Source organism: Mytilus californianus, unplaced genomic scaffold (genome assembly GCF_021869535.1).
Source record: "Mytilus californianus isolate M0D057914Y unplaced genomic scaffold, xbMytCali1.0.p SCAF_3, whole genome shotgun sequence".
NCBI lineage: Eukaryota > Metazoa > Mollusca > Bivalvia > Mytilida > Mytilidae > Mytilus > Mytilus californianus.
The window spans coordinates 65845853-65859436 of NW_026262679.1; the positions used below are offsets into that span (position 1 = coordinate 65845853).

The window sequence follows — 13584 nt, forward strand, 5'->3', positions numbered from 1 at the left end:
CAAATTTATTTATTTTGAAAAAAATATTTCTGTACTAACAACAAAATTATTATGTTTAAATTTACTTGTGTACATTATTTTATTTAACGCCGTTTTGTCCCAGGTTAGAGTTGTTTTTTTGACATTGTTCTACAGCTTTTTTATTGATGTTGTATTTATATTGTGTCATAGATCAAACTGATTCGTTCAGTGTATGCTTACCTGTTTTTGTTTATATGTATTTTTGATCAAGTTAAGCCATTTCAATCGACATTTTATAGTGAGTCTTTTTATGTTGTAATTTTACACTACTGTTTCAGGTTAGGGTGAAGGTTGGCGCCTGTTAAAACATTTAAGCCCGCTGCATTTGTATGCACCTGTCCTTAGTCAGGAGCCTGTTGTTCAGTAGTTGTCGTTTGTTGATGTGGTTCATAAGCATTTCTCGTTTTTTATATAAATTAGACTGTTGGTTTTCCAGTTTGAATTGTTTGACACTAGTCATTTTGGGGCCCTTTATAGCTTGCTGTTCGGTGTGAGCCAAGGCTCCGTGTTGAAGGCCAGACTTTGACCTATAATTGTTTACTTTTTACACATTATGACTTGGGTGGAGAGTTGTCTCATTGGCACTCATACCACATATTCTGATTTATAAGCACATAAATATACTAATCAATCAATTACAATCTGTAATTTAAATACTCATACCTTATATTTATCAATATAAGTCATATAATATACAAAATACAATTACTGTAAAACATATAAAATGCAGTCTACCACATTAATGTCCATGCATACCGTATATTTTAAATTTATTTCCCAAAATATATGTCATATATCTCTTTGTAGGTCTGCACTGAGATTGAATAATGAGAAGATCAAGAAATGGATCAGGTGAAGAAGTAAAATACCACAAATTAAGAAGAAATGTTGATGATGGCTTTATAGATTTACAGGTTGGTACATGTACATTTGTCTTTAAATTAATAAGGATACATGTACATTTGTCTTTAAGTTAGTAAGGATACATGTACATTTGTCTTTAAGTTAGTAAGGATACATGTACATTTGTCTTTAAGTTAGTATGGATACATGTACATTTGTTTTTAAGTTAGTAAGGATGCATGTACATTTGTCTTTAAGTTAGTAAGGATACATGTACATTTGTCTAAGTTAGTAAGGAGACATGTAAATTGTTACTATTGTTCAATTTGGCAGATCAATCAGAAGTTTGAACTGAATGATCTAGAGTGTGAGAAACTAGTATTCTGTATTCTGTAGGAGACAGGCAATCTGAAAGGTTTTGAATTAGAATGAAATCATGTATCAAAAGGCAAGATGGCTAATTTGTATACATGTATTATAGGAAAATGTACATTGTACATTGAGCAAATTAAAATTTTATATACATGTACATGTACTCAGAGCAATTACAATATCATTATTGTATATTTGTATTTATCTTTTGAAGCCAGGCTCTGTTATGTTTTGTTCTTTTTTTTTTAAATAGGAAGTGTTTTAAGTAAAAACAGGATTTAGTTGCTTTGAATAACTATATCTAAATGCATTTAATAGAAAATTAAATATACTTAATTGACTAATTGTTACTTAGCCTTACAGCTTTTGAGGAGCTAAAGATAATCTTTATCAAGTTTATGAGATGGTTTCAAATCTGTCATAGGCCCAATATTTTTCTAGTGGTTTACAAACATGAGACATGTGTTTGTTTCCCAAGTAAGATACACTTTAATTTGAATATGTTAGGTATCATTTAGTCAAAACATATTGACAATTTTTTATACGACTGCAAAAAATTTTTGCGTTCGTATATTGGTATGAAGTTGGCGTCGTAGTCCGTCGTCGTTCGAAGACACATTGGTTTTCGCACAATAACTTTAGTTTAAGTGAATGGATCTCTATGAAATTTTACCATAAGGTTCAATATCACAAAAGGAAGGTTGGGATTGATTTTGGGGGTTATGGTACCAACAGTTAAGGAATAAGGGGCCAAAAATAAGCATTTTTGTAACTTCCAGACAATAACTTGTGTGTTAGTGTATGGATCTCTCTGACATTGTACCACAAGGTTTCATATCACAAAGGGAATGCTGGGATTGATTTTGGGGGTAATTGTCTCAAAATTTTAGGAATTAGGGGCAGAAAAAGGGGCAAAAAACAAGCATTTTTCATGACAATAACTTGTGTGTAAGTGTATGGATCTTTCTGAAATTGTACTACAAGGTTCCATCTCACAAAGGAAAAGCTGGAAATGAGTTTGGGGGTAGTTGCCCAAAACGTTTAGAAATAAGGGGCTAAAAATAAGCATTTTTCTAGTTTCCAGACAATAATATAACTTGTTCAAGTGTATGGATCTCTATGAAATTGTACTGCAAGGTACCATACCACAAAGGGAAGGCTGGGATTGATTTTGGGGGTAATTGCCTCAGAATATTAGGAATTAGGGGCAAAAAAGGGGCAAAAAACAAGCCTTTTTCTAGTTTCAGGACAATAACTTGTGTGTAAATGTAGGGATCTTTATGAAATTGTACTACAAGGTTCCATATCACAAAGGGAAAGCTGGGTTTGAGTTTGGGGGTAATTGCCCTAAAATTTAGGAATTTGAGGCCAAAAAGGGGCCAAAAAACAAGCATTTTTACAGTTTCCAGACAATAACTTGAGTTCAAGTGTATGGATCTCTCTGAAATTGTACTGCAAGGTACCATACCACAAAGGGAAGGCTGGGATTGAGTTTAGGGGTGATGAATCATAAGGGGGTTGAAAAAATTGGGGGTGGGATTTTTTTTCCTTTTTTTTTTCTTTAAAATTTTCCATTTTAAGTTGGTTATTTTTCATTTATATATAAAAGCAAATAATAATGATATGGTTTGATTTCATCAAAAATTGAAATATTGGGGTTCTTTATGCTGAATTTAACCATGTATTTAAATTCTTAATTTTTGGTCCTGTTTTCAAATTGGTCTACATTAAGGTCCAAAGGGTCCAAAATTAAACTTAGTTTGATTTTAACAAAAATTGAATTCTTGGGGTTCTTTGATGTGCTGAATCTAACCGTGTATGTATTTAGATTTTGGATATGCGACCATAATAGGTAAATTTCAAATTTTTTAAGTTCTTAGACCCCATTCATTCTGTGTCAGAAACCTATGCTGTGTCAAATATTTAATCACAATCCAAATTCAGAGCTGTATCAAGCTTGAATGTTGTGTCCATACTTGCCCCAACTGTTCAGGGTTCGACCTCTGCAGTCATATCAAGCTGCGCCCAGCGGAGCATTTAATTACTAGCTAGTTTAATATAAACTTAGACATCAAACATTGAAACAGGAGAAATCTTTTCAGCCAAGTAAAACCATTCTTGTCAATTCTTTATCAAAATGTTCAAAATGATATGAAAAGTGTTAAGTGGCTTGCAAAGAAAATATGTATCTTATGAAGCTAAATTAACTTTGGAGTTTTGACTTCTTGCCAAGAAAATAATATCTTTTAGTAATTGAACTTTATTCATTAGTTTCAGAGACCACCACCAAAGATACCATACAAAGCTATAACACTTGCTACAGTGCTGTTTGTTATAGGGACTGTTCTGCTTATAATTGGATCCATGTTGTTGACAGGTTACATTGATGCTAAGGTACATTTAACAATCCGTAAAAGGGATGTGAAAGATACCAGAGTGATATTCAAACTCATAAGTTGAAAACAAACTGACAATGCCATTGCAAAAAACATAAAACCATCAAAAACAGTATACAAAAAACAACATAGAAAACTAGAGACTGTGCAACAATCTCCACAAAAAACCAGGGGTGATCTCAGGCGCTCTAAACGATAAAAAGATCCTGCTCCACATGTGGCACCAGTCGTGTTGATCATGATAAGTCTAATTCCAGTGACATAAAAAAACACACATAAAAATGGTTAATATCTGTAAAGTCACAAGTTATGTCATCATTCAGTCAATATTTGTCATCTTGATATCTATGTCATCATTCAGTCAATATTTGTCATCTTGATATCTATGTCATCATTCAGTCAATATTTGTCATCTTGATATCTATGTCATCATTCAGTCAATATTTATCATCTTGATATCTATGTCAACATTCAGTCAATATTTGTCATCTTGATATCTATGTCATCATTCAGTCAATATTTATCATCTTGATATCTATGTCATCATTCAGTCAATATTTGTCATCTTGATATCTATGTCATCATTCAGTCAATATTTGTCATCTTGATATCTATGTCATCATTCAGTCAATATTTGCCATCTTGATATATTTGTCAAGTTGTCAACATTCAGTCAATATTTGTCATCTTGATATCTATGTCAAGTTGTCAACATTCAGTCAATATTTGTCATCTTGATATCTATGTCATCATTCAGTCAATATTTGTCATCTAGATATCTATGTCATCATTCAGTCAATATTTATCATCTTGATATCTATGTCATCATTCAGTCAATATTTGTCATCTTGATATCTATGTCATCATTCAGTCAATATTTATCATCTTGATATCTATGTCATCATTCAATCAATATTTGTCATCTTGATATCTATGTCATCATTCAGTCAATATTTGTCATCTTGATATCTATGTCATCATTCAGTCAATATTTATCATCTTGATATCTATGTCATCATTCAGTCAATATTTGTCATCTTGATATCTATGTCAAGTTGTCAACATTCAGTCAATATTTGTCATCTTGATATCTATGTCAAGTTGTCAACATTCAGTCAATATTTGTCATCTTGATATCTATGTCATTTGGGAAATTTGGTGTTGACAGATCATTGATAGGTTCTGTTAAATTTATTTACAACTTTTCCAGACTCAGGGCAAATTATTTTTCTTGTTTTATCGTTTAGACAATAGTCTATTCTTTTAAAAATCTTGTTAACGACTAGATGTCTTTTATATTTTGTTGGTATATTTCATTGACTATTATTTGTCTGTTTGTCTTTTTATTTTTGGCCATGGCGTTGTCAGTTTGTTTTCGATCTATGAGTTTGACTGTCGCTCTGGTATCTTTCGTCCCTCTTTCATTGACTTATAACAAATACATTTATCTCATTTTATTCTTACTTACAATTATCGTTGGAAGTAAATTAAAAGAGCAAGATATACATGGGGAAGAACTGACAGTGTTCTCCCCAGGGCCTTGTACCATGGCGTCATATTTTTTATACGACTGCAAAAAAATTTTGGGGTCGTATAAAGCTATCATGTCGTCGTCTGTGTCGTCGTCCAAAGACATTGGGTTTCTGGACAATAACTTTAGTTTAAGTGTATGGATCTCTATGAAATTAAACCAAAAGGTTCAATACCACAAAAGGAAGGTTGGGATTGTTTTTGGGGGTGATGATCCCAACCGTTTAGGGGCCCAAACAGGGCCGTAACTAGCCTCTTAAAAATGAGGCAAAATATATTCACGGTGCGAAAACAGTTTCGGCGAGGGGTCTGGGGCCGCTCAAGGCCCCCAGAAGCTCTGGAAAAAATGACGCAAAATTGTGCATTCTGAGCGTTTCTCGGACCCGTTCTTAATCAGAAACGTAAGTTTTGTTTTAAATATGTTTTCGACAATATTCTGGTCTCAAAGCAAAATATATAGATTCATTGTAAGACTCTTAGTTTTTAGGGACAACATCAAAAGACCGATTAGTAGGATAAAGCAAAAATCGTATGTCACATAATTAAGTGTGTGGCTGCTGTTTTTTTTTTTTTTTAATTGAGTTTCAGCTTGCAGAAAACGTATTATACCTGTCAATTATTTTTTTTCTCAAATCAAGTTAAGAGGGGGCTGATTATCATTTATTTAACTATGTGAATTAAGATTTTATAACGCATTTCAATTCCAACTTGATGTAGTTCCTAACTGGGATAAGAGGGTACACTCAGGGTAGAATCAGGAAAACTGTTCTTAGACCTCATTGCTACATTTTATACCGGCTGATTAATGTCTGATCTGTCTGTTCTGGTCTTGTATTGTGTTTAGACTTTGGTGTATTTTTGTGTGACTTTCAAATTTATTCACAGTACAAATACTTTAAGTACCGCTTAAGTCGACGCTAGGGGCCGTCTTGACCTTGTTGTAGGGTATGAATGATTCTTTCATTGTTGAAGACCCTCAAGCGACTGTCAAGATGAAGAACAGGAATAAAAACCCTGTTCATTGATAATTTGTACTTTTTTCTATGTAGTGTGTGCGATTTTGTCCATTGCACATTTACTCCATATCCCTTTATATTCTATTTAAGGGCCTGAACACGGCTTAATGCGAGTTTAGCCCTTCAATGTAAAAGGTCGTATGGCAATACGTGATTTTTCTTTTCAAGTGATTTGATTCCGGGAGATTGTCTCACTTTAATTTAACCCATGTCAGCTTTTTAGTTTTATTTACAGAAAAGAGAGCCAGTCTTGTATTTTTTAATATAAAGTTTAATTTTCCATGAAAAAAACGACCAATTTTTCTATGTCCGGCAGCATCGAATCTTCTCACACCATTTTTTCGACATCGGTGGACATGCAACATTGCCAAACCACACAACCTTTCACCCGTCATCGTTGATCTTTCCCAAGTCTTAAGTCTACTCAAAGCAGAGAATGAACGTTTACAACATACAGATGTTACGAGAAGAATCAAAAACAGCTTAATATTGGACAACTGAAGCGTTAGTCATAAAGATTGATTGATTGATTGATTGGTGTTCGCCTATCGCCGCCTCAGAACAAAAAAAGCTAGAGCTAATTTCAAATATTTTTACAAGTTAAAGTAGGCTTTAAAATTAGACAAAAGGTCCTTAAATATAACAAAACTCAAGTTTAAAACAAAATTACTAAATTAAATTGACAAATGAAATTCAACACTAAGACAATAGTTATAAAGAGGGGCAATAAACGAACAAAAGACAAACCCGGTAACAGATAAGACACATAACGACGAACAATAGACCATCAACACTGAAAACTAAAAATAAATGAGTAACATGGATCCCGAAAAACATGGGATGACGTCAGAAGGTGAACAGAACTTGCTTCTTGCAAGACACTCGCCGTGAAAACAATTTGATATGAAGACAAGCTTTTGTTTCAACTTATACTTTTTTTTTTCGAAATTTTCAACATGAGGCATTTGTCTCATTTGCCTCAATGTAGTTACGGCCCAAACAAGCATTTTTCTAGTTTCAGGACAATAACTTGTGTATAAGTATCAATTTTTCTTAAATTGTACCACATTTTACAAATAGAAAATTTCTTCAAATTTTATTTTTTTTTTTTAAAAGGGGGTGGGGGAGGGTGTAAATTTTTTCCTCAAGATTTAAGAAATTGTCAATTTTCCAAAGAAAAATTGGGGGTCATATTTCATTTTGCTAATTCTTTGTATATAGTCTGAAAACAGATTTACTAAGTATTGCACATCACAGTGTTCCAGCTAGGTCGTTTTCACAGGGCGGTCCGATGATCAGCACAGTGTATTGCACAAAAGCAAGAAATCTTCAATTGAATATATAAATTCAAATCATATAACCAATTTCAAGTTCTTTGACTTCATTTATTCTGTGTCAGAAACCTATAATGTGTCAAATATTTAATTACAATCCAAATTCAGACCTGTATCAAGCTTGAATATTGTGTCCATTTTTGCCCTTACTGTTCAGGGTTGGACCTCTGCGGTTGTATCCAGCTGCGCTAGGCGAAGCAGTATATTTTACCATAAAATCAGTATGCTAGATGAATAGAATATTTAGCAGACTGTATCACAAATATGTTGCTGTAATTTAAAGGAAACCGTGCTATTTCAAATTCAAATCCCACTTTGCTATGTTAAAATGAAGGGGAAAACTGTATAAAATGTTAAATTTACAGAAAAACTATGAATAAATAAGCAATACATGTATATATACATTTTTATTTCAGTATGGTGACAGAACTTGGCCTGTGATAATTTTAGGAGCTATCATGTTTATTCCTGGTGCCTATCATGTTAGACTAGCTTGTTATGCTTATAAAGGATATGATGGATATTCTTATGATGACATTCCAGAATTCGATGAATGATGCAGTAACATATCATGTATACATACAAGGAAACATTTTAGTAGCCTGAAGTGACCTTTATTTCAGGCAATCGCACATTTTAATAAGAAAAACTTGCAGTTTAAAGTGCTAGTCTGTCTTAAAACAAAAGAATTCTTGTCATATAAGGTAGAGCAAAAAAAACCAACTTTTAGGTGTTGAACCATCCTTAAATTTCATGTAAATTTTAGAAATGCATACCATTTTAATCTTTTAAATTAATATTTTACGTATCAGTTACTGGTATTGAGATCACTAACATTTTTTTTTATAGCATTATAAAGTATCTCCCAAATGTAATTGTAAATTTTTTTCTCTTTAATACTATGCAAATTCTTGTATGCATTTATTAATTTTAAAACCATGACTACAACAGCAAAACTAACTAGCATGGTTTTATCATATGTTTATTGTATGTTCATTGGTAAAAAATTACTCTTTAATTGAAAAAAGGCAATAACATTTAAATGTTCTTTGTAATTTTCAATTTCATTTCTTATTATTGTGAACAAAATGAAACTCTTCCACAGAGTTATCTCCTCTTGGTAGTTCAATTGTCCCATTAGATAAATACAATAGCTATTGTCCACTGTTTGGTTTATTCAGTGGGTCCTGTAAAATTCTTTTAAGAGAAATCCATCACTCATTGATTAATTTGTATACCTGATGCAAAAATTTATCTTCTTAGTAGATGAAAAAAACATGTAATCAACTCACAAAACTACATGTGATGTATTTATTCAATACCAATGATATATTTTCAATCTTTTCAATATACACACTGGTTAAATCATTAAAAGTTTATTTCTTACACATTTTTTAGCTTTTGTTCCTATCGAAATTTGCATTTTTTTTTTCAGTTGTTTAGTTATAGAATACATTTAAGAAGGACTTAGTTTAAACATCGTCATTTTCAGTTTTTATTTGTCAAACACACAAAAAACAAATTTCAATAGGAACAATGTTGAAAATTTTGTCAGAAATCAACTTCTAATGTTTGAATAAGTGTTTACATTGAACAGATTGAAAATGTTTTATTGATATTGAATAAATACAACATCACATGCAGTTTTGTGAGTTGACTCCATGTATTTTCATCTATATAGAAGATAATTTTTGCTTCAGGTAAATTAATCAATGAGTGATTGGTTTCTCTTAGAAGAAATTTTACAAAGTTTGATTTAATTTGATTTGATTTTTGGTGTTTTAACGCCACTTTTAAGCACCGCTTTTGGGCTATTTCGTGGCGGCCAGTTTTTATTGGTGGAGGAAGCCGGAATGCCCGGAGAAAACCACCGACCTTCGATATGAAAACTGACAATCCTAGCCAATTAAGATTGGAGTCGAGTGCACCCGCATGAGCGGGGTTTGAATACAAAATTTGAATACCTTGACCAAGAGAAGATGACTCTGTGGAAGAGTTTCATTTGGTTCACAATAAAGAGTTATTGAAGAGAGTTATTAAAAAAATACCATGTTTTTAAATTATTTATTTATAGGGCTAAAGTTTGATGGATGGTGGTTGTTTTTATTATTGACTCTCAGAAATAAAGGAAATAATCAAATTTTATGCATTGTGAGATAAAAAAAAAGATCCTTCCCATTGTTATCTCCCATTGATAAATTATGGAATAGCCTTCACTTGAAATATGGGTATGAGTCATATTTCCATTAACTTTTTTGTTTGCAAATGGGATTTCTGAAGTTTGAAATCCAGTTTTTATTGTACATATACATTTTCATGCAAAAAATATGTCAGAGTTCTGACTTTATTTTATTTACTGGAAACAGAAGGTTTTTGAATTTTTTACATTTTGAAGGTACAGTTCTTTATTTTTCCATTTGGATGTTAGTATACCTGATGGATTTCAATCCAGACAATTTTCTTTGAGTTCACTAAACTTAGAACCGTTTTGTTGATTTTGTAAACCAACTAATATTCATGAGTGATTTATTTTTGCAAGTAGAAAAATAACAAGAATTTAAGTCATGCTGAATTATTATATATGAGATCTTCTCTTATGTAAACATATATCAAAAAATTGTGAAGAATGCAAAGTTGGCTAGAAAGAATTTAAACGAAATAAAGTATGAACGAAAATAAGTTGGTTGACAGTATATTATATGGTCTTTTTTATTAATAAAAATGTAAAGAGTACACTGATTATTTCATGGATCTGTGCAATATGTTAGTTTGTTATGAAGCTGTGTAGATGTATTAACATGTACATGTATTAACATGTACATGTATTAACATATTATAAATGTCTTTACAGTTCTTACATGTACTGAGTTGAATATTTATGATTTTTTGTATATTTTTAAATCATATGAAGTAATTTATCAGGATCCTTTGCACTCTTGAAAAAAGTATTGCACTTCATTGATTAAACTTTCACTGATTCCCAAAATCAGTGGCAACTGGGATTATGATTTCTAGACAAAAATGGGTTTCGTTCAGCTGTGAATCCATTGAAGAACTGTCATGAAAAAGTTTAATTTACAAATTGGAATATATGGATTACATTAAAAAACAAGTGCAAATTGCTCTATCTCACTTTTGAATTTGCAGCCAAATATTTGGATCGACAATCACAGAATGAAATATTTTTTGTCAATTATACGTTATGGATTGGTAACAAATGTAAAAACATGCACAGAGGACTTAATTTAATATATATGCAACTTGCATTGGTTCAATAATTTCCTTAACTTTATAATTACCATATACTTGACTTTCAGTCTTCTAAAATGTTGATTTTGATTACTTGAATTAAAAACCAGGTTTCTGTTTAGTGACAAAAGGAACATAATGTGATAAAAAAAATTGAAAGTATTTCATTTGTCTTTTATTAGTTTTGATTTTTTTATAAAACAAAACTGATTCTTTAGAATCATGATACAAATTGACCTACACAAATGTTTTGTGCATGTATTTCTGAATCTTTTATCTTTTTCACAAAATCCATGGTAACTGTTATTGTTATATAAAGTTGTAATTATGTTTTTTTTTTGGATGTAGATATTACTTTCATTGAATGATATTAATATTGCATAGGTTTTGAAATAATGCCACAAAAAATCAATACTGTTCAGTAGTTTTACATTGTTTCCTTGTTTGTAGTGTCCATCATATTCACAGTATGTAAAATGGTGCAACCTCTATCCTATAAGAGGTAGTCCTTTTTTTTACACGACCGCAAAAAAAATTTGTGGTCGTATATTGGTATGACGTTGGTGTCGTCGTCGTTTGAAGACACATTGGTTTTCGCACTCTAACTTTAGTTTAAGTGAATGGATCTCTATGAAATTTTACCATAACGTTCAATATCACAAAAGGAAGGTTGGGATTGATTTTGGGGGTTATGGTATCAACAGTTAAGGAATTAAGGGCCAAAAAGGGGCCAAAAATAAGCATTTTTGTAACTTCCAGACATAACTTGTGTGTTAGTGTATGGATCTCTCTGACATTGTACCACACGGTTCCATATCACAAAGGGAATGCTGGGATTGATTTTGGGGGTAAATGCCTTAAAATTTTAGGAATTAGGGGCCAAAAAAGGGGCAAAAAACAAGCATTTTTCTAGTTTTATGACAATAACTTGTGTGTTAGTGTATGGATCGTTCTGAAATTGTACTACAAGGTTCCATATCACAAAGGAAAAGCTCGAATTGAGTTTGGGGGTAGTTGCCCAAAACGTTTAGGAATAAGGGCCAAAAATAAGCATTTTTCTAGTTTCCAGAGAATAAATTGTGTTCAAGTGTATGGATCTCTCTGAAATTGTACTGCAAGGTACCATATCACAAAGGAAAGGCTTGGATTGATTTTGGGGGTAATTGCCTCAAAATTTTAGGAATTAGGGGCCAAATAGGGGCAAAAAACAAGCATTTTTCTAGTTTCCGGACAATAACTTGTGTGTAAGTGTATGGATCTTTATGAAATTGTACTACAAGGTTCCATATCACAAAGGGAAAGCTGGAATTGAGTTTGGGGGTAATTGCCCAAAATGTTTAGGAATAAGGGGCCAAAAATAACCATTTTTCTAGTTTCCAGAGAATAACTTGTGTTCAAGTGTATGGATCTCTCTGAAAAAGTACAATTTCATAAAGATCCATACACTTACACACAAGTACCATACCACAAAGGGAAGGCTGGGATTGAGTTTGGGGGGTGATGAATCATAAGGGGGTTCAAAAAATTTGGGGGGGGATTTTTTTCCCCTTTTTTTTCTTTAAAATTTTCCATTTTAAATTGGTTATTTCTGATTTATATATAAAAGCAAATAATGATATGGTTTGAATAGGTAAATTAAAAAATTATAAGTTCTTAGACCACATTCATTCTGTGTCAAATATTTAATCACAATCCAAATTCAGTGCTGTATCAAGCTTGAATGTTGTGTCCATACTTGCCCCAACTGATCAGGGTTCGACCTCTGCGGTCGTATCAAGCTGCGCCCAGCGGAGCATTTTATTATCACTTGCAACACACATATTGAAACCCAATAATTGGATTGGGACTTTATGAAAGTATGTTTTCTACAGAAATCTGACTGTTGGGTTCGTTGTTCAAATTGTTGTACATTTTTTCATGTCAAGGCTTTTAAGGATGTTCGCTTGTCATGTTTTGAATTTTTGTTAGATTTTCAGAATCCTCTGGTTTTATCCATTTGAAAGCCTTAACAAATTTTGCCCACTAACCCCCATTTTTCTTTTATAAATCTTTTACATGTATAATTATAAGCCATCTGTAAAAGTCTTATAAAATCTTCGTTATTTTTTAATAGTTTTTGAGAACTTAAACTTGTCAATGATAAAGCTATGAATGATCAAGAGAGAACATTTTCCCGTCAAAATTTCAATGGCTAATATCTCGAAAACAATCACACACGGACCAATATTTTTTTTTTGCTCTTTTGGTTCCTTTATTAATCCCCTATCAATATATACTTGTGTTATGAAAAGCTTGTTATTTTGAAACTGAGTAGCGATCTTCCTTAATATATGAAATAAACTGAATAAAATTTGATACAGACAAAGTGCTTTTCTGGATTTGCATTCATCTGGAACTTTTTGAAGCCTAAAGATTTGGTATGGGTTTTGCTCATTATTGAAGGCAGACATGCCATGGTGACCTATATATGCTTACATCTACGTCATTAAATGATTTTAGATCTGGCATATAGTTGTCACATCCCATACCACATAACATCATCATATTTTTCTATATACATGTATACAGGTTTGGAATAGGTGATGTCACTTCATCACAGTTGACCCCTATTACAAAGTTATTTTAAAGCACTTGATACATTTTGAAATTAATTTTCTCAAATATTTTTTTAGTAAAAAGTCTTAACATTTAGGGATAATATAACAGTAATGACTTTTCTACAGGTCAAATATATAACTTTTATCCATTACTTTTAAATACATTTCTTAAAATTTAACCAAAGTTCAGTACATGGTCTTTTAAAAACAAAAATAAGACAGCCAC

The 13584-nt window shown here is 31.9% G+C and overlaps 1 long non-coding RNA gene across 1 annotated transcript; it reads left to right on the forward strand.

Moving 5' to 3' along the window:
- Positions 1–1774: 1774 nt before the first annotated feature.
- On the forward strand, positions 1775–13126 carry LOC127733197 (uncharacterized). Its single transcript, XR_007996889.1, has 2 exons — positions 1775–2220; positions 11732–13126. It is a non-coding gene; the product is annotated as an uncharacterized LOC127733197 (long non-coding RNA).
- Positions 13127–13584: the final 458 nt, after the last annotated feature.